This window comes from Argiope bruennichi, chromosome 4, assembly GCF_947563725.1.
Source record: "Argiope bruennichi chromosome 4, qqArgBrue1.1, whole genome shotgun sequence".
Taxonomy (NCBI): Eukaryota; Metazoa; Arthropoda; class Arachnida; order Araneae; family Araneidae; genus Argiope; species Argiope bruennichi.
Genome location: NC_079154.1, coordinates 141018657 through 141042587, shown reverse-complemented (window position 1 = coordinate 141042587; position 23931 = coordinate 141018657).

The window sequence follows — 23931 nt, the reverse complement described above, 5'->3', positions numbered from 1 at the left end:
TCTTATCAGTACTGGGAAACGGGGAATGTTATAATATACATATTATTTACACAAAATAACTAAAACTTAAGCAAAAATTTCAAATAATATTTATATTATTTTCACTAATTTTAGTTTCTCTTAAGAAAATAGGATATAAAAGAAACATAAAATATCAACTGAATGGTGGCTAAACCTTGTTCTCATTTTGGATACAATATTGCCTGAAATCGAAAATACTCTTTCACTAGCTACTGAGCTTGGTTTTATAGTTTTCATGGCATTAAATAATAAATCTGAGTTTTTTGTTCTTTTATTCGTTGCCTCAAATAATGAAAATTCAGCTTTCAGTGTCTTTGGATTTGTAAATTTTAATTCACGGTCTTCAAGAAACTTATGAACACATTTTTATGGCTTCTTTTAAAAAAGCATTGCTCTCATGAGTAGTTTCTTCGATTTGCTCTTCAGCAGAATCGGTTTCCACATAAGAATTTAGAAATATTCTAGACAATATCTTTCCAGATAACTTAATTTCGGTTTTTGAAGCTAAAGAAAGTACATTAGATTTCTTCTCTGAACTAGAAATATTTTTTGGATTTTGCAACTACAGCAAAAGAGTTGCTAATTCTACTTGTCTTCTTTCTTACATACGTTCTTGTAAAGCATATAATAATTTCAAGCTTATTTCAGTGTTTAAATTTTTTAGCTCATTTAACAGAAATTCAAATACACCTTCACTTGTTAATAAATTGCCATCTCGGCTCCCTAAGCCTTCAGCTGCTAGACGAATCAGCATCTCCCGATAAAATTCAAAATATTTGTTTGTTCTCTTTTGAAGAAAAGGAATATCCAGGCGTTCCGGAAAACCGGTTTTCAAATGTGACAAATTTACTTTAAAAAACCAGTTTTTCAAAACCGTGAAACCCTAATAAGAAAGTATGATCAAAACATAAATTGCAATTTAATGCCTGCTCGTTTAATGTTGATAACCTCTTTCCATTTTTGTTTGACAGCTCTTGATGTATTAGAGTTCCGAAAATTGGCATAGTTACATTTTTCCGATGACAATATAGTATTTATATATTACAAGAGTTTAATTATTTTTAATCGTTTAATTTTAATTCCATGTGAATGAGAAGGCGATATCATTTGGTGGTTAAATGGCGAAAAAAGTATTTTGAGATTATTAAGTAAAATTATTTTAATAGTTTCGTTAATAATTTTTGGAATTTGTGGAGGATTAGATCATAGAAAAACGAAATGGATATGAAAAAAGTGTTAGGTAATAAAAAATAATAGAAAGAAATCTGAACACAAAAAATATCATAAGAAAAAAAATTCAGCCGTTCATTAAAAATTAGAATTTATTATAAATTAGATTAGCTTTCAAATTTACTTGAGACAATTTATAACATCTCGCGATTTTGTATTGATTCATGTTTTTAATAACATTTTTTTTTTTTTCATATTTTAGTACTCTAACAAAAAAACACTTTTAAAGCATTTTTTTTTTTAATTTTATTCAACTTAAACCCTAATAATTGACTTCAAAGTGAAATCTGAATCAAACATATAAATTGAATCCTCCATGAAATGTTTTGGCAACTCATTATTGGTTTTAATAAGCTGGAAGGATAAATCAATTAAGTACCGTCTGCCTGTTAGAATTAATTAAATCATCGATTCATCAGTTGGTGGAAATTCATTGCAGAAGCATCATTTCCCAGTCTTCATCCAATACTTAGCAGTCTTTCGTGCAACTATCTTTCATAACCAAAATATTTTAGAGCAATGAATCATCCTACTGATACATTTTTGTCATTGGTATCGAATATATGCAATCCTATATGAAATAATCTTATTTCGAATATGTATGACATAATAAGCGACTTGTATGAAATAATACAATTCGGCAAGCAATGTAACAAGAAATTCAATATCAAATAAGATCTGCTGAAAGCTTCATGATTTTTAGTTCCTATAGATTTTTTTGTAATCACAACTACGAATATATATAAATACATTGTACGTTAGAATAGAAAATTATTGTATTGACAATCATTTTCAATTGAGATTCAAAACAATGATCATTGATTTTTTGCGTCCAAAAAATTTTTTAGTTTTTATGCAAAAATCATGTGTAAAATTGTTTCAGGTCGTGCATTCATCAATGCGAGTATATTCATTAATAAAAGGACAAATGCTCGTAAAATAAAAGTGAAAAGTATGTGCTTAAGAAATAGGGTGCTAGGAAATATTAATGGGAAAATATGAAACAGTATTTTAATCAGGCGCATCCATCTTTTTTTCTAGTGGATGAGTCAAAAGAAATTCCCTTTTAAAACGTCTTTTGACATTGCTAGATCAGAAATGAAATGAAGGGCAACAAAAAAGTTTTAAGCCTTAGATATGTCTTTTAAAGTAAACATTTTATTAAAATCAGCTTTAAAAAAAGCAATTTAGAAATCTATATTCAAATTCACGATGAAGATCACACAATCTGGAGAAAAATAAAGCAATTATTTTCGCAAGATAAATGTCTCCAGATATTTCAGGCACTTTCTCTCAGGCATCACTGAAGACGGTGCGTCATTTTGACGTTCTATTTGTTTGTTTATTTATTTTAATTTTGATTATTAAAGATACGTACAGAGCGGAACGAATATGTCATTCATTTTTCGGGAAAATTCAAAGTAAAGCAATTGTATTCTTCGGAGATATCCTTGCATTGGATGAATCATTACGGATGGAGTTACTTTTCCGAGTGCAAAGGATTATTTCATGTTGGTGAAGGACGCATAGTTCTCATTCAATGCAGTTATTAATATTTTTTTCTTCTATTTTTTATGGTTATCATATTGAAGCAATTTTATTTATTCATGATGTAAATGGAATAATTACCATTTGATTTTCTATTATTAAATAGGGTACAGCGAAAATCAAAAGAAGCGCAAAGAAAAAAATGAATCATTTTTTCAACCAAGTCAAAAAATGAATCATATCAACCAAGAAATATTTCTTCGAAGTGGAGCATCACAAATGGTTTCAAAACAATCGCATCTGCTGTTGATAAGCGGCGTGCATAATCATCATTCACTGTGAAAGACAAATGAAATAATTATCGTTTATCCTGCTTTTATTGGATACTAAAACCGAATCCTATTCTAAATTTTTAAAGAATAGCATCCATTACTTTATAATGATCAAACAAGCTTGACTGCCGATGCATATCGATTGAAATGCATTCAAACAAAGGTTCCATCGATTTTGGAAATGAACTTTCGTCAATCCAATGGAATCTATTTATCTTTGTTATAAAGTATTTCAGATTTTAGTATAGGGATGCACAATACTGAATTAGCAACTGCTTTGCGTCAATTGCTAAGAGGAGAAACACTTATCCGATTTTATTATAAACGATTGGCGACTCCCGATTTTTACTTGCACAAAGTGATTTTAATCTTTATCGTTTCCCTTGAGATTCGGTTTCCACTTTCACATTTCATTTATGTAGACAGATGATTCATTGTCTATTAAGTAGGCCTTCATCCTTCTTATTCTGATTTGATCGAAGACTTTTAGGAGACGAACTGCCGTTGTTAAATGGGTGAATTATTCGTTAAATGGACTGCTGGGGCGTCGCATTTTTCTTGTTCTTTATTTTCTTTCAGAAAAATTTTAAACTCAGGTCTAGATGAATTAAACACAATTTACTGTGAAGTTTCAAATTGCAGATCTTCTAGATTGAAAGAACATCGACATTTCAATCGAGACATTTTCAATGACGCTCATTATTTGATTATAAAACAAGAATAATCAAACAACAAGAATGAAAAAATATTTATTTAACGCATACATCTTATTGTTTACCAGAATTTCATTTATGTAAATGCTTAAAATTTTTCATTCCAGTTATTAAACTAGAATCTAAATGGGCTATGTATATTAACTTTTTTTCAGCATAAAAATTTAATCCATTACCTATTTTATTATGCAAATAATATCTGAATCCATCCACAATCTAATTCGTCAATACTTATCATTCTCAGCCTATATATAGAAGAAAGGAGGAATGGCAGAACAACCCAAAATTACGTGAAAGAATCTTGATATGTTACTTCATTTACTTGTTCTTTTATTTACTAAGAATTTTCCCGACCCGCTTCTCCTGCCAGAGAAGCTTTAGTCCTCTTTAAGCACTGTGCATTCTCTATTCTCTTAATGCATTTCGTCTGCACACGCAAGGTTCAAAAATAATCTCAATCTTTTTTTTTTTTTTTTTTCACATTTAATGGAGAAAAAAAAAGTGCCGCAGGCAGTGCAGTATCCAACCAAAGGCAAACTACGACTTAAATATTTCAACATCGCGGAAAGTCTTTTCGTGTATTTGAATTTGAAAATAATTAATCAATGAAAATAAAGAAAATATATTTTAATGTATTGTTGATAAATTTAATTGAATTTCTTCATCTTTTAACTGTTTTTGTTGAAAAATCGGAAAGCAGAAGGTTCCAAATGCTTACAAACCTCATATTATTTTGGATAATTCAGTTTAAGATCAAGAAGAAATGTCTCTGCGTTAGGATATATATTGGCACAGGGAACATGACTTTTTACGTGATATCTAATAAATAGTTCTACATGTTGTATTAGCCACTCAAATATAAGAAGTTTGAATGAAAGTAGGTTTTTAAAGAGTATCAATAAAGGCACGCACATTGAATGTCACAACAGTACACCTATATGTAATAATCTGAAAATACAATTTCTCTTTCTTTCTCTAATTTTCAGTACGAAAACGAAATCGCTGTAGTTAATACAGTTTTGAAAAAAAAGTCCATCTTTTAGAGCTACCAGAGTTCCTCTTTCGCCGAAACATTTTTTTTTTTTTTTTTTGAAATGCCTGTCTGTTATTGTGCATATAAATAATATAATTCAACAATCGAAGAAATGATCCGTGAAATCGTGGATTTGTACTATATTTTTGAAAAATTTCCTCAAAGAAATGTTCGCTTCTCTCCCTCTGTGTGCATCCTCAGTGTCATATGAACTCTGAGGAAAAGGCTACTTTTCTTTTATTTTGTAAGAAAATCAGGAGAGAAAATTTCATTTTAAGTAAAGTATATTAGTACGAATAAACATTAATTTTTATATCGTTATGAGTTCCAAGGAAATTTTTCAATGGACAGTAGTAATTGTCTAAATCCTTGCAAATGAAGTATTTTTTTTCTTTCTAAAAATAATTAATTTCTTAATTAAAATTTCTGTATTAAAGATAAATTTCATTCAATCAAAAATCTGAAGATAAATATGTGCAATTCAAAATTAATTGAAGATGGCTTAATTGAAATCATGAAGAAATAATCACTACCTAATGGTAGAAATTCAAGTTACAGCCGCTGTCGCTAAGGTGATTTAACGCGAAGTGACATTGTATAAAACAAACAAATAAAGTCTATGACTTAATATCGTAACGATCTTTTCTTTTTTTACTTTCTTTTATTTGTTTAGCGTATTTGTTACCATCTACGAAGTAATTTAAATGGCGAAATCGACCAATCAGTATTGAAACAGAAAATGTATAGGTATCGAAATTAAAAAATACGTCTAGACCGGTTTTGAATTAAAAGACGAAGCTTCTCAAATTTCAAGCCCTTGCAGAATAATTATATCCATTAAAACACCTGTGATTGTTTTTAGAATCTACCTGCTTAACTAGGCGTTTATTATATAAACCAGCAATACTGGTAACGCCATCTATTGGCCGATTAAAAACTCTTACGATACGACGCTTAACAATGAAAAACTTTAGTACCATAAATAATGTTTATGATGTTCATTAGTTAATGTTTATGTATGTTATATCATTAAAAATGTAGCATTAAAAGGATGATTCAAGGGGAAAAAATAAAAAAAATAAAAACTGAAAAGAATTTATTAGAATGATTCAAGGAACAAAAAACTGAAAAGAATTTATCATGCCTTAATTACAAAATTTAAAAAAAATGTATTTCTTTTATATTACAAAAGCGAAAGACCCATTCAGAAGCGCAAAAATACTAAGAATTAGTCATTAAACTGAGGTTTATCAATGCAGCATTTGGAGAATTATTTGAATCTAAATCTTGATTTTAAATCTTCAACGAATGATTATGTTTATCAATATTTCTACTGTTTTTTTCATAATCTTCTGTATTACTTATAATGAAACTAGATATTAAATGAGTTAAATAGAATTTTTAATTTGTTGACTATATCTATCTATCCTTTTTTCAGTGCATTAGAAAAATGAAAATTCAATCCATAAAAAAAATATTTGTTGTATAAGAGCTCTCTATTGCCATTATATAATAGGAAAAAAAATATGTGTTAGTATTTAAAAATGAAATATAGATATGTATTTTTTTATCATTAGTAGTCTCTTTTCTTATCTGTTAAAAATCAAGAAGGTAATCTATTTTCGAGAATTATTGTGTTTAATAAGCGGAAATTGCCTTTGTAGTTGTGGTCGGATGAAAAGAGTCAAAAGCAACTCCACCCTTATATGGATCAAAGATAGAAAAAAGCATTTCATTATGAGTCCAGAAATAAATTTATTTTCACATTTTAAACTCTTCGTCAGAAGTTCAATTTGACTTCTTTCTTCTCACAGCTAGTAACCTTTTATTATGCTGATCAGAATATTTTCCATGCGACACATTTTGTACATTATCTGTTACTCACACATACTAATTGTTTATCTCGTGAGCATGGATAATATTGTGTAACGTTGATAGACGTAAAACTGTTAATATTCAACTACAAAAAGTATTGATGAGTACTGCTTATCGTTATGAAAAAAAATAAATTTGAAAAAAAAGTTTTTATCACATTTCAGAATTAAAATGAATCAAACATGCGAATTTGCCCTTTGATTCCAACAATACAAATAAAATTGGATTTATTTAAAGGGTTTTGTTTTTGATCCTATTCCTACGAATGATTTAGAGTTCGATCTCTTGAATGTTTTCATCCTAAATTTGACAGATATCTATAATAATAGCGAAGAAACCACACTCCATCTATTCATATATCACATTCACTGTGATCAGGGTCATCCTATCCAGTGGTCCATTTGGGCTGTAGTTTACAGCCGGCAATGATCCAAGAGTCATTCATTTCTAAAAATTCATTATACCGCTTTTATATTCATTTTGAGTTGAAAACATGTACACCCATTTTAAAAATATCCACACAGAGACAAACAATGAGAAAAGCTTTTATAATGGATGTCATGTAGAGAGCTGAGTACATGACATGAGAGCTGAGTATTCTAACTTGTATGGAAATTCATATTTTGTATCGGTTCACTTACTAATTATAAAAATGGAAAATAAAATAAGAAATATTTATATATATTTTATTGTATAAACGTAAATTTTAAATATATTATTGTATTTTCATATAATACAAACATCTACACATTTTTATATCATATAAACAATACTCATGTGGACGCAAAATCAGGCAGTATTTGTTAATCGTCTATTGGCAATAACTCCCCATTTCTGCTTATTTACATGCAGAGATAAACGCTTCTCCTTTGGAGTAGGAAAAATATGCTTGAATAATTCCGTATATCAATCGAAATCATCAAAAGGTGAATGAAATGGTGGAAGGATCATTCATAAGATTGAAAGGATTGTTTAAAGGTTCGAAGGAACGTTTCAAAACTGCAGGAGCCCAGAATTTTCATCATTATTACCATACCCTTTCAGAATACTGTAACATTTTTGCAACAATAGGGTGTTTTGTTTTATTTGTCGATTTTTTTGCAGTAAAATGTAATTATTCAAAGTTGAATGGCATCAGTAATTAATCTTTTTAATTAATACTCGTTCGTCGATTTTTTTTCAATGTTATCAATATTATGTCGACCCATTTTGATGAAATGCTTCTCATCAAATCAAAGGAAAAGAAGTCAATTCCCTTTTGATCTTAAAACGTTTTAGAATTATGTGTGTTTGCTTTCTAACATTTACATTTATATTTCTGTGCAGCCATATAATTTTAATTTTAGAAGTTGATGTTTAGTAATTGTGTTTGTTTTAGTGATGAAAAATTAATGTTAACAATTCATGCAATTTAAAATTTATTTTTAGTATTGAATATATTTATAATTTCTTATTAGCAACAGAAATGCATAATTATATTGATTTTTGAGGTTAATGAGCAGAACGAGCAATGGGGGGGGGGTGAGTATAATCTTCTAATATAGATTAAAGCAAAAATCTTTTTTTTATAATATAGCCTTTGGAATCAATCGTGCATGCGATCAAGGTAGACGTCAGACGAAATCGTATTTTGAAAAGTCTCCAGTTTGCAAAATTGTAAGTCTTTAATTAGAAAACGGGTGACTTTTCTCCTTTTTTGCTCTTCGAGTAGCTTGCTATGCAGGGGAAGAAAAGTACAAATTCGATATTCAATAGTCTTAGCGTTTAAATTACTTTGTCTTCAATAGTCTTGGAGTTTCATCGTTTCAATAGTCTTGGAGTTTAAATTACTTTGAAACTGCGCGAACATGGAACAACAAATCGCTCTAGCCCAAAGAATTTAAATTTTTTAAAATGGTCCTGGTTGCAGTTTTGAATGTTTGAATTCATATTCCCAGAGACGATTTTCGTTCAAAATATGATAGAAATTTGTGATTTTTTTTTAAATTCTATAACAAATTTTATTATTTTGGCTAGTAATATTTTTCAGTTATGTTCTCAATAAAATAAATACAATTAAAAAAATCATATTATTCTAAAAGTTGAAAATCGATTCAAATCTCGAAATCAAACTTTTTGAAATCAATAATATTTTTTTCTGTACTTCGTATACGAAAAAATAAGAATGCTACGCGTATTAGCATCTAAAAATAGGATAATTGATTTTAAAATTTTCATTGATATTTAATCCATTCACCTTAATATCATCAATGAAATCGATGGATTAAAACTCATACTAAATTACATAATTTAAAACGTTTGTACATAAATTACTTATTAATTTATATTCACATATAAATTACATAATTTAAAATTGCCGAAGTCTATTTTTAAGTGAGTCGTTGTATTAATATGTGGGAAAAAATGTAGCTTTCATTGCTATGAAATTTATTTACATTTCTTTGGAAAGAAAATCTCAAATTCAACATAAAAAGTTCAAATTTTGTATTAATACAAAATAAATAAATTAATAAAAATTAATAAAGAAATGAAAATAAAATAAAACACACTGAGAGAGTGTGACTGTTGTCTATATTTATCCATATGCTACATGCAGCACAGCACATTCATAATTTTCTTTGCAAATGATCATCACTTTTATATATAAAAAAAGTACTCAAAATCTTTTACAAAATTGTGTTTTTGCAAAATACTTTCAATAAAAATCCTAGAATGCAATTTGTGATTAGGGAAGCAGTGGTTGTGTGATTTTTTGAATCTTCATTTTCTGGAATGCTTAAAAAAATACAAAAGAAGGAGGCGGCAAAGCCGAACTGTATAAAAAGAAAACAAAGAACAAAAAGATGAATTTGTAATAACCAGATGTATTAAAGAAAACCCTGAGTAGGGGAATTCCAATGGCAAACAAAGCGAGGGAACATTAAAAAAAATCCACCCGGAATTTATTTGATTGTCATCGGTTGAGGGGGAGGGGATTGATTCGAGTGTCTTCTGTGTGATGCCAAATGCAAAAGTATTCATTCTTTTCTGATATTTTTTTACTTGCAACCCCTGTAAAATATCGTCAAGAGCGGTCTTTTTGATTGATTTTTTTCATGTCAATTCTTTGTTCTTTGAAAACTTCTTTTCTACAATGCCTTTTTTATCTTGCTGTTTTGTAGAAGGAAGAAAGGCTGTTTTTTTTAAGTTAAAAAAATTTAATGCTAACTCGTTGTATCTCACTGTCCCAGTCAAGTCGCTACTTGGAAAAACAAATAGCATACAGATACTTTTATTTGAAATCACTTCCAACTTCTCATTTTTACAAACTGTAAATATTATATTTTTGAAATTTTTGAATGCATTTGTTAAACGTAAATAATTATTCCTTAAACGCATTCATTATGGACAAAATCATGCCCAGTAAAGCCTCCAAAAGTATATCCAAAAAATCCTTAAAAAAAAAACTTTCATATAATTTTAAATGTTTCAGTTTGCTTTATCACTTATAGAAAAAAAGTTGGTATGTTGTCAGCAAGCAAAACCACAAGTATTTACGTAAACACGGATCAGACATGTGCTTTTTAAAGACTTGTGCGGAATAAAACTGTTACGGCTGCAGAGAACTGTCTGGACAATTTTTCATGCTATGAATTTTTACAGTAATTCAGTTTAAAGCAGAATGAATGCCTAATTTTCAAAACTGCCTTTTTATAATAACTACAATGAGTGCACATTTTATCCTTATACTTATAATGCATTTAAATGCTTGTCAATAAATACATATAATTTTTCAGTTATTTGTTTAATGCCATAAAATAATTAAATATTAACTCAAAATTGAAACATTAAAATTTGAATTAGAATCTATTCATTCATTGCTTCATAATAACAAACTGTGAGTTTATATTTCTGTATGTACAGCTGCATATGTAGGCAAAGATTCATTTTATCAACATGCTTACATTAAAAATTACAAATATATAATACAAAAGGTAAATTACAGGAATGTATAGTATAAAAACATTGTTTATAAAATATATTGAATGATACGAAAAAGTGTAATATGATGCAAAAATATTGTGTTTGTTTAGAAGAACCTTTACATACATTAACTGTTGCAAAAGTTTCCCAGAACTTTTATTTCAGTTTGTATCACACGAATTGATGCCATCCATAAAATATCCTTCCTAATAAATGTAAGTATGATAAAAAAAAACAAAAAAAAAAAAAAAACAAAAAAAACAGAATAACTATTTTAATCGTGGTTTATTCATACTTTACATACAAGAATTCATCATATAATCTATACATAATATAAAATTATGTAATTTTGATATTATCGAAACAGCCATTAATTTTACAAAACAAAAATCATTTGGAACACACTTAAATTGTCCTCATTTTTTATGTGCATTGAAATTGTAATAATTCTTTAAATAGAATGCGATCCGAAATGAAATATTAAAATGTAATTTTACCTAAAGGTTGACTAGTAAGACATCAAGTATTAAACAAAATAATTAAATGTAATTTTACCTAAACGGTTGCCTAGTAAGACATCAAGTATTAAACAAAATAATTAAAAAAAACTTTTTCAGATACAACTTTTGAATTTTTACCCGCAGAAATTATGACTACTATTATTTATTTGCAGTTGCAATTATACTTTTTATGCAGATACAATGATAATTTAGAAAAATCTTTCAAACCTAATGGGTAAATACATCCCGGAGTTTAGACTCTATTCCCTGTTAAGTAAATAAATCGTATTTTTACATGGGTTATCTTAGAAAGAACCATTGTATTTTCTCTACAGCCGTTGGTAAAGGAGGGGTGTTCTCTTTTACTTTCTGTGTTTAGCTTCGCAGTGTGAAATAAAATTGAACTTATTTCGATTACCTAAAATGGATATTGTTTAGACTACAAGATTGAACAACATATTTTTTAAGAGCTAATTACATTTCTGAGATATCGAATTTAAAAACACAAGAAGTGAAAGATGAAAAGACAATTTACAATTTGATGGATTTTTGTAAAATATCAACTGGGACTAATAAAATTTGGATAACAAAGTTAAGCAAAATAATTGTTTCGGCCTAGAATTGTAGAGTTCATCTTCACTGGAATGGATACACTCTCTGAAGATCAGTTTTAAAGCAGGACACAAATGTATAATTTTGATGCAAAGCTGACATAATAAATTACATAATTCAAAACATATGCATCATTATGTTTTGAATTATAGCGTTCAAAAACATAATTGGTGTTTTTCTTCAAAATCTCGATATCGAATTCTTAGATGATTGCAATGATTTCTTATTGGAGAAAGTACATACTTTTCCCACATTACAGAATTATACCATTTCAACTGACTGAAAGAATCTTCGAGTTTATGAAAGATCCAAAAGAATTTCCTCTCTGTGGCATCACCGTCGGCGAGACTTCTGCCACAAATGACATCTCCTCAGGTCACTCGACCTAAGAAAATTCCGCATCTCGACCAAAAGCAAGCTAGGTGCGTCACACTCCCACTTGCAGTGAAAATGATACTCATCCTTTTGTGCACTCGCCTCATTCCATTTCGATGAGGGATTCCTCTTGATTATAGTGCCTCGGAAAACTCTTCTGAAAGAATTGAGACGCACCCCGAAGAGTGGTTTTGTAAAGGCAGGTTGCCTTCAAAAGGAAGTTCGAGCCCTCTTTGTTGGAGGGATGTTGAAAGTGGATGAATTCTTGAACCGAGGAAGTTGTTGAAATATTAGATTTCTACGGTAGAAGTCATTAAAAGTGTTGCAAACGGACATTATTTAGATGCCGCTTCGAAGAAATTGGAGGTATCTGTTGTTGCCTGTTCCTTTTAGATAAATGCAATTAAGATGGGAGTACGTTGCTTGAGGATTGGGATTCTGAAACATCCGGATGTTTTGTGTGCTTATTCTTTTCAGCGTTTGGTTTTCAAGAGGAGATTTCGAATTTGAATGACGACTTGATAAAAATATAAGTGAAACGTGGCTGCAGTTTTTGCTTCATTAAAATTTCAGTCTTGGATGAAGTAAAACATAAAAGCGATACTACATATTTTGAAAGCTTAATTCTCCTTATTATTTTGGAAATGTTTAAATATCAAGAAACAAGGAAAACACTTCATGCTTCATCACTTCATGTCGTTTATAAATAGTCTTGTTTTGTCAGTCCATAAAGAAAAACATTTGGTTGATTGTTCAAATAATAACCGTAATCAAATATGGGTAAGTCTTTTCTGTGACCTGAATGAAGTTATAATAGTCTAAAAAATTAAAAGAACCCAAAATGTTGCATAATAGTGCTTTAAAAATGATCCTTTATATAATTACATTAATTTATTCTGAATTACAATAATGAGCATACAAAAATGCATTTGATGCAACTTTCATTCATTACAAATGCAATAATTAATAAGATTTATTTTAAATAGAATGAAATGTCTTTGAATTTTTTTCATTTGATGTTAAATAAATGACAAACTTTGAATTTGTGCTTCGGTGTACATAATTTAATTTTTCCTAATTTATAAAAAAAAATTGTATATTATGAAAAACGCTTTTTGCATATAATGAAAGGAAAATAAGAACAGAAGGTATGAAATGCACATAATATTTAACAAATAAAAATATTATAAACGTGAGAAAAAAATGGTAAGGAAGTAAAATTAGTAGCACAGAAAAATGAATGTGTTATAAATTTTAAAAAGATGTATCATTGGAATTCGTGCAACTATATATTCCGAAGACATTAAGGAAAAGCACTGAACATTCGATTCAGTTTTAATCAAAATTGTGAAACATCCTTTATTGCTGAGCATTTATTACTCCTGAAGTAACTACTTGCCCAATTTTGTACATCCACGTTTTTTTTTTAATGCTCCTTGAACAATTTTTGCGCACTCATCAGCCAACTTACAGATGGTATTTAGCATAGAAGCATTATCGAGCTAAAAATTCATTTCTATTATACCATTTAAATCGAATTATAGAATAAATACACCAAATATTGAAATGGATTAAAATGTATACTAAGCTTTCCCTTAGCTGTCCACTTTGTAAGACTGTGATGCACCGCTACTTTAAAGATACTACAGATTCTTTTCTATTTGCTTTTATAGATACTGACGATCTTCTTCCCAAAGCACAGTCACGGTGGTACAAGGTAGCATGTCTATATAAGACCTCAAGGTTCCAACATACACTCTTCTCTTCCAAACATTTAGGGATTAAATCTTATCAGTCTTAATCCTCCAGGTAATTAATATCTTATCTTATTTTGTTGACGATGTACTTACTCTCTTCTCCCTTTCACAAGATAGTGCATTTGGTGACTTGGAATAATGAGAAAAACTGAAAATGCCGTTGAAAACTTCTATATCAGCCCATTCACGGATGGATCAAAATTTGGCACATATATTTGTAGCATAAAGAGCACATGTTAAAATGATTTCTTCAACATAATCGTAATTTGACTTATCGCATGAACAAAAGAAAATAGATCTATAGAGCAGTTAATTCGTTAAATGAATCTGGTGCAGGATTTCATGCATATCTATGACTCTGATTACAATTTACCTCGATTCAACTCGTTGCATGTTCGAGTTAATGCATTCATTTGCTCACGAACGGGTAGACAAAACTGCCGGATTTTGACAGCAACCTAGATACTAATATGAAGATGCCATGTTGAATTTCATGCTTTTGTTTTGCCAAGTTTGTCAATCATCGCCTATCAACAAGAGGAATGGAATGCTATGGAAAAGGTTTATTTCGAACTAGCTTGACCCGGAAAGATTCTAAAGGAATGGATTCTAAAATAAAAAGGGTCTAAAAATAAAGATCTAAAACATCGAAATGGTTTCATCAAAATCCCAAGGTTCATTTTTTTTAACATGTACAACATTTTTTTATATTTCGTATAGAAAATTCATGAATGTTCCTCATGAAATATATAATTTATAGGTGAAGATTCATTAAGTTTGTAAAATGGGATTATATTCATTTTAATGTAAACCAAATAATTTCCTGCGTCAGAACTCCGACGTGTTGTTACAGTGCTATAAAAGCAATGACTCATTTTATTCAACCTCGAGCTAATGCCGACATAAACTCCAGTTTAAACTGCGGAACGCGAACAAAGTAAATATGCGGAGTGCCTGTTGAAATGTTAGCACTTTCATAACTATTCCGTTCAAACCCAAACAGCGTCAAATATTTATAAAGTGTTTTCGCCCGGGGCAGGATAAGTCTGCATTAGAGACCGAACGCCCCCCCCCCCCCCGAAGCGGCTGCCAAGGAAAGGTGTTCGTCCAAATATAACTATTCCACAGGAAAACGGAATTATTCCGAAGTAGCAAACCCACGAAAACTTATTACAGATTTTAACAAAGGCTCTCTGAGAAATTTATTAAAATCGTGGACCGAAGTTGGGCGCCGTAAATCAGAGCACCTCTATGCATACGGCGGCGACTGTCATGATTTGGCGGAAATTATGTCTAACTTGGGAGTCATTCGACTTTTGGATGGCTGCCCGTTTGCTGATGATAATATGAATTCCTAGGACACATCCGGAATTATTGCTCTAACAATTAATAGCTGCCTGTAACGCACTGGGGGTTGGCGAAGCGTGGAATTCCTGCACCTTCTCCTTCTCTCCCAGATTTCTTCGCACTCTTGCATTAAGTTTAAATAAAGTGATGAATACAGGTCACAGCATATCTGTGTGTGGATTTGGCAGAAATAAGTGCAAATGCAAATTGTATTCAACGATGTACAGCATTTGCATTCATTAATACTACATATTTTGAGAAGTACGATAGCTGATAATAATTTACGTATCATTTATTAATTTATTGCTTATGAAAATGCAATGAAGCTGCGAAGGCTTTCAGTTCACGTCACATTTTGCCAACTTATTTTATGTTCATTTAAGTATTAGATGTTAATTCACATAAATGAAACAAGAAATATTCTTTCTTTCCTCAGTCGAGTCAAGCTTACACGCGATTCTTGAAACGAAATTAAAAAGAAATTTGCCGATGTGATGCGTCTGAGGCTGTGGGCCCCGGTGGCCTAGTGGTAAGGTCTCGGCTTCGGAACTGGAGGGTTTCTGATTCGAGACCAAAGAACTGTTGTGTAAGCGGACCTGTTGCACATTAAATCCATGGGTGCCAAACGTCCTCAAGCCGGTGCGGTGCGGAAGTTTGGAGAGGGGTTACTGGGCTCAGGCGACACCCTCGTCATCTGGCCGCGGTTCAAAATTACGAGGTCCACCCCAAAATGGTCCTAATGTTGTTTTAAAACGAGACATTAAAACTAAGTTAGCGTCTGATGGCCAGACTTCTCATTCAGGGCACTGAAGAAAGACAGCTGATTATAAGATCTTGGTGATATACATTTCAAAGGATGTGGAAACAGAAGAAGCATAAATAAATCATTAAAATCCTAAGATTTAATGATTTATTTATGCTTCATTAATAAAAACTAGTCCCCTTTTAACAACCAGCTTGCTCGACAGGATTGTGGACTTTTTAGGCTATCAAACGATTAATGCTTTTTAAAAACAAATATCAGTTTATTTCATTCGATTTAAAGATATGAATTTAATTGAATCCATCTGCAACACATTATTATAGACACAGATTAAAAGTATACATATATCGAGAAATTATAGTGTAAGTGAAAATCCTATTTCGGAATTAATGTAAAAAAAAGAAAGAAATTTTTAAATAATTATAAAATTGACAAAAGCGCGTGGTTCAATGTTTTGATGGATGAGTTAGAATTTCATAATATTAAAAGCATCGCAACATTGCAAATTTAAAAATTTATCAAAAATTTAAAAAAAATTGTACAGAAATTTAATTGATATCATTGAAGAGCCAATTTTTTGGGTTTTAACCTGATGTGAAAGGTTTTTTTTTTGTGAAATTAATATTTTGGAAAAATATGGTCACCTGTTTCCATAGGTAAGTCAAAGTTTATTTACTGACGTTTAAGCCCATTTTCGTCCTTGATCAAACTTTCTGTTTAACGTCTATTTCTTGATTCCTTTTGCACCTTCTAACTGGATGAAATATTTCACATGGCAAGCAGCATTTATAATATAATAATTTTATTTTATTACCGAAGTGTTGCAACTGCAGAAATGTCGAATAAAGCAGTCTGAAACATTTATACATCGATGTGTTTACATTCAACTGCTGCCATAATAAGTAATAAGAGAATTTTCTGTGCCACGAACGCTAGCGTTATATATATATATATATAAGAAGATTCTAGCAAAAAGTTGTTCAGCGATTGTATAGAAATGACAAAATTGAAAGTAAGGCGAATGAAAGTTATATAAAATATTACCACAAGAACGAAAAGATACGAACAGTTTTACATTATCAAAAATTATGTTGTTATTGCTTATGGTACTTGTCTGTGGACAAGCCGGCTGACAAGGCCGAATTTAAGTGTCTCTTGTTTCAGTAGCGCCTTCTAAGCCCAAGAATACGTCTTAGCTACTCATGCGTCACAGCCCTTTTCACGGGGTGGACATTGTTAATACATTTCGTTCACTCATCCACAAATCGTCATTTACACCTGAATCAGAAAACGATCGCCTCTGATCCAGTACTCCCAGTTGAATTATCTCGACTTGAAGGACTTTGTGGTTACGACATATTTATGCTTGCGCCAGCCACCATGTACACGGAGGGAATCTTCGGTCGGCGTGGGTCGAACTTACAACCCATGGGATGCGAATTCAACTCCCTATCAGTTAGGCTATCCAGGCCCATATTAAAATTATAAATATGCTCTACTAATTAAACGATTCCAGAGAGTAATGATCGAGATAATAATTAAAAAAAACTACATTGGCTTGGAAAAATATAAAAAGTTAAATACCCATAATACATAATAAAAAGTTACAAAAATACTAATAATAATACTAAAAAGTTACTAATACAGTACTGTGCAAATTAATTGGGATAAACAGATTTTTTAAGAAAATTGTTCTTTTCTCCTACCTCAAACCGTTTTCAACTGCATTTTCTTAGAACGTGTGACTGCCCTTGACTAGTCTAAACCGGTTTGACCACGTGATCGTGACATGTCCGAAATTTTTCCCTTCAGTTGATGTAAAAAGTGATCGCTTGTGTGAATTGTCTCTTTCTGACATGTATTAAAAAAATGGATATCGCTCCTAGTAAATGGACTAGAATTGTTACCCTTAGTCAGCATACTTCTATGGCTGTGAGGGATATTGCTGCTGTAATTGGAGTGGGAAAATCCAGTGTTTCTAGGATTATTAATCAGCAAAAGAGGCCCCAGACAGCCAAAATACATTTTATTTCAAATGTCAACATTTTTTCGAATGCCTTTTTGTACTCTTTAAAAAAAAAAGGAAAAAAGGGGACAAAAGCTAATGAATTATTGTTCAAACCGATAAATTCAGAGCAGATTGGTTTGAAGCTGACATAACTAAGTACATTTAACAGTTAAAATGGCTGTCAAAGTTTCTATTTACACATTATATTTGCTTTCCATTACTCGTAGAAAATTTTTTCGAATAATGTTTGGCCTTAAAAGAAATTTGACAGCGACAAAGTATTATGAGTTTAATAGCAGAGTAACTTTATCTTATCCATTGTCATTTAAACCTCATAAAGACTTCAACGAGGCTTCCCACGAATTTCATAAACCTCTCTAGATTCGTTGGGCAAAAAAAAGAAAAGCAACAGCCATCTTCTCAGGTAACCACCCGCCACATTAATGCATACAGGTCTGCCCATAATAAAGCGGGCGTATCCACCTTTTATACTTGGGCCATTAGGTCGAGAAAAATATATAGCGTTTCATTTATTATTATTTTTTTTGTTCCATGAAAAGAAGGGGGAAAAAATAAGCAGAAAATAATAAGAATTTTGTCCGTGAGTACGTGGGTGGACACGCGGGTCCTTTTAAGTAGAACTCTGGTTACAAAAGCAACATGGAATGATCCGTTGAATAGGAATGGGCAGGTAAACGGCGCGTAAAGTTGTGAGTTATGAGTTGTATAATTGTTTCTTTTTTCCTTTCGGGGTTTAGTATGGAGGTTGTATATTTATTAAGCGATTATTATTATTTTTTTTATCTTCTCAGAAATTTTAGCTCGGGAAGGGTGTGAAACTACAATGCCCGTCTTGCTTGTTGTATTGTCCAATGATTTTTCTGAAGACATATTTAGAGCGGGGCGTAGCGGAACTGCGTTTCCCTTCAATGCTGAGACTATTTTGATCGCCGGTTCGTTGATCTGTCGGGTGAAATTTCGTGTTTCGGTTAATTTGCCCTGCCATTCCAGTAACGTTTCCTGGTTTGCAAAAAGAGATCTAGAAGGAGGGGGGGGGGAGATAATTAAGAATGAAGTGCATTGCTTTGTTACAGAGAGATCTGCGAGAACATTAGTGTTGAAAGGGAATTGACTGCTATATAAAAGCTGTTTCTCAAGAAGGGAAAATAAATCGAATTTTAAAAAATTCCACTTCTTTTATATTGTAATAAGAGTTTTTTTCTAAATAATTGTTTTTATTAAATTTATTGATTTTTAAGATTTACATGTTATATTTTTAAACTATTATTTCTGCTACAAGTTCGTAGTCAATAGAATCCACTTCAAAGAACTCATTTCTCAATGGCATATAAGAAATAATAAAAGACAGTGCTGAATATGTCGAACATTGGTAAGAATTATAAGGGCAGAAGAAAGATAATATTTGTTCATTTGCAGATGTAACAATGCTTTCGCATTCACGAAAACAAAATATGAAAGTACCTAAAGAAAATCTTACTCCATTTTTTTGAAAATAAATGCATTTGAACTGAAGTCAGTCAGAATATACACAAGTTTGAGAATGATCCTGTTTTCTCACATCCTTTGCATTAGTAATCGAATATGCATTATTTCTATGACTAGGCCTACAAAGAATATTTATCATAGACTGTACTTAACTCTAAACCTACTGTTACTTGTTATCCAAGTTTCGGAGAATCGGTTTAGCGTCAAAGAACGTTTGCAGCAATAAATAGTCGGCATAGAGATAAAACGGACCAAGTCATAAGAAAAGAAAAAGTGAATCAATGTTTTCTTGATGTTTTTACATGTTAAGTACCAGGTCAGTCATCGATGACTGACACTGACTGCTCTGATCGCGTCAGTCAGTCAGTGACTGACAATATAAAATACGATGTAACTCAAAAAATGATTTTATATTATTAAATTTATTAATGCGCCTAGACTTTTCTTATCAAAACCTCTAATGGGTTTCATTTAAACAAGATAAACGTTTTGTGTGTAAAATGGATCTGACACCGGCGAAGACTGTCGGCTAAACGGAAAGGAAGACAATGTCGGCGTGACGTTTAACGTGTTAAAAATGACGTCTAGAGCAACAGACAAAGTTTGAATGGAATGATGGGATTGAGTGGCGCAAGAACCCAATTTTATTGTTTCAGACATACGGTTGAAAAAAAATTGGATACATCGTGGAATTGTGCTTATAAATATATCAGTTTACGATGCAAACTGCAGACTTATTAATATGTACAATTTTGCCTGTTTCAAAAATGACATGTTATGACCCTATGACTGTTGTATGATATAATACTTCATCTTCAAAATTCAAAATATAGATGAAAAGTGACATATAATACAAAAATAAAATCTAGTTAAACAAATGCGTCCATTTAAAAAATTTAATGCCAAAACATGAAAGGGACTTGAGTATCCAAATGGAAGAAAGTTGAACTGTCATAACCAACGCTCTGGCCTCGGACGAGCGAAAGTGTGGAGATGGATGAGCTGACAGAGATCTGATTCAAAAGCAAATGGTGAAGGATATCACATCTCCCGATTTCACGAAATGAATCGGATAAGCAGTTACGTTTGAGAAATAAAAAAAGCCCTGCAGATGGAGGTAACAAACAGGGCGATCTGTATCAGCACCATACACGAATATTTATATCTACGAAAACACTTTTATAGAAATTCTTATGTATACAATTACAAATACCTTTGGAATGAAAATAAAATCAATACATACAGATATATTTTTGCAGCAATTAATAAGAATTTTCAATGAAAGTATATCTTTTATTATCCTTATGACAGTCATGTATAAATTTTCACCGTTAAAGAATTTCTAAATTATTTTCTTCAATCATAATTAGAAATCCACGCGCGATTTAAAAAAAAAATTCAAAGAACATGTTCTCATTTTTTTTTTTTTTTTAAATTTTGAGACAGGCATTTTTTCTAAAAAAAAAAGCTTCACCGGCAATTTATTGACATTTGCAATATGTTCAAGGTACGACAGATTTACAATAGCTAACATGAACTACAAAATTTATATAACGTGCTTTCAAATATGGCTATGACAAATAAAATGAACAAAATGAACTCGCTCATAAAATCGTGAACTATTATTACCTCACATTTTCAACATTCAAACGGTGGACAATAATAATTATATTCAAATATTAAATTCCATTCTTAAGAACTTTCCAATTGACATACATTCCACAAAGCAGACTTTTGGATTTAATGTTGTTAAGAAAGTTGTTTAACTGCAATATTGGAAGAACTACAAATATTAAATGAACTATAAATATTAAATTTTCGAATATTCGTTATTATAATTTAATGAATATTCCTCTTCCGTTTCAGATATTTCATAAGTCAAGTTTCTAAGTTGACAAAAAAAAAAAAAAAAAAAAAAAAAAAATTGGAAAGGAGATTCAAATTCTTTCGAAACATGCATACCCATAAGCCATTTCAATATTTACATTCTTCACGAAATGTCCCTAAGGTTCCCAAATATGGACACAGAAAACAGACATAATAAAGATTTCATTCGCCAAGAGATTGTCGGGAAAGGAATCTGTTTTTAGAAGGGGGTAAAATTATTATTTGATTTTAATGGAAAATCGCCATCATTACAACCATTAATCCATCTTCATGAATTTGCCCTCTCGGAAAATTTTAAAAGTTTTTAAAACTTTAAAAAATTGAAACTTTTATGTTCTTGAAAATGATGAAATAAATGATTAAACACGGACAGTCTGTTTCTGAAATATTCGGAAGTAACCATACATATAAATGAAAATAAAGGCAATTATAAATGTAATCATAAATGAAAGCCCAAATTTCAGTAATATATTCATATGCACAGTTATATCGATTAGAATAAGATGTCTAACAAACAAAAGGCGGTTTTCAGTCTACACTAAGAGGCATTCTATATACATGACCGGATCATTCGACCGAGACAATTCGATAAAACAATCAATCAGCCGCTATCCACCAGTCCTACCACGAAGCCTGCACAGCAGGAACGAGTTCCCCCAGGAACTGAAATGCCTCTTCATCTGATTGAAGCGGCGGAAGAGCTTCCGATGTTTATGAGAACCTCTTCTTTGTTGTCATCACATTTGACAAAGGTGAAGGAGCGCAATTATTGGCCACGAAATTACCGGTTCTTTGGCAACAATTACCGACAGGTTGTGCGGCTGTTCGACTGAAACCTTACAATTGGCTCGCCATAATTACAGACTCAAATCAAGGGTTAAACACATCCCCAACTGCGCTCGCCAAAGCTGCTTTAATTCAATATTAGGTCTGGGTAAATCGGTCTGCAAAAAGAATTGTATTAAGATTCCCAATCTGTCTGGAAGTCAATTAAAGGAAGTAATTGGCCTTCGTATTCTGCTGCTAAGATGGCACTATCCAATGAAATTCCGGCCCGCAAAGTGATAGATTGTCGAGGATATTGAAATGATTATGACGGATACATAATGAGGATTGCTCCCATTTCATTTTATTATTATGTTTCTCGCAATCAAAGTTAATGATGCATCTTTCAGAAAAGTGGTCTTTAAATAATCTAGATGACTGGAAGTATGGAGGCACGCGTTTTCTTACAGAATGCCGTATGATTCATGACCGAATCTCCATTGTGAGAAATAATCTCAGTTTTACAAGATTCATGTCTGAAACTTAAAAATCATCATCCTGTCAGTTTGTCAAAATTATGAAAATGAATACTATATATCTACCTGCTCGCTTATTGTGTATGTGTGTTTTGTAACCTGATAACGTTCTTCGGCTCAAGTATATTGCGTGAAATAAAATGCAAAAATCGTTAAGAACACTTTATAAAGATAACAATTGAACTTAGAGCAACAGAATTTATTGGATAGGTGATTTTGAAGAAAGATTTTCTCAAAATTTTATTAGACTATTAATTAAATATAATCAAAATTTAATTAATTTTTCTCAATATCTTCGAAGTATATTATCGCACAAAAATCAATTTTACATATTAAAAAAACGTTTAGTAATATTAATTTTAATTTAATGCATATTATAAGTTTTATTCCCATGCAATCTGTTCTCAGATTTTAATAAATCTTGGTCTAAAACAATCTAAATCTGCTGAATACCGTTCATCACCAATCGCAAGAAATGTAACTTTTGGCACGAATTTAGCATTTTTGTCGAATATATAGTGTGATACTTGACAATTTGTTTTTTTTTTTTTTTTGAAATTTATGATATGCGGTTAAAAGTATCTGAAATGGCATTTATACTTCGGGATGTATAAGCCGACAAACAGTCAAGCCTCTGTTGAATTTAGCTTATAGGATTATACTATATAGATGTTAAATCTGTGCACAGAATTTTATCAATCTAGCTCTTATCTTTTTGTAGTTATTGTGTTAACTTACACTGAGGTGTCACAAATCTTAGGATTCCTTTTGTCCGGCTAAGTGCAGCAACTCGATGTGGCATGGACTCAACAAGCCGTTGGAAGCTCTCTTCAGAAATATTGAGCCACGTTATTTTTACAGATGTCCATAATTGCAAAAGTGCTGCCGGAACAGGTTTTTGTGCACAACTGATTTCTTGATTATGTCCCACAAAGTTTGATGATTTTCATGTCGGGCTATATAGGTGAACATTATCCAGAATGTTCTTCAAAGCATTCGCGAACAGTTATGGCCTGGTGACATGGTGCATAGTCATCCATAAAAATTCCATTTTTATTTGGGTACATGAAGTCCATGAATGGCTGAAAGTGGTCACCAAGTAGCTGATCATAACCATTCAATGATCGGTTCAGTTGGACCAGAGTCCATTCCATGCATAAACAACCCACATCGTTATGGAGGCACCACTAACTTGCACAGTGTCTTAGATCTATGGCTTT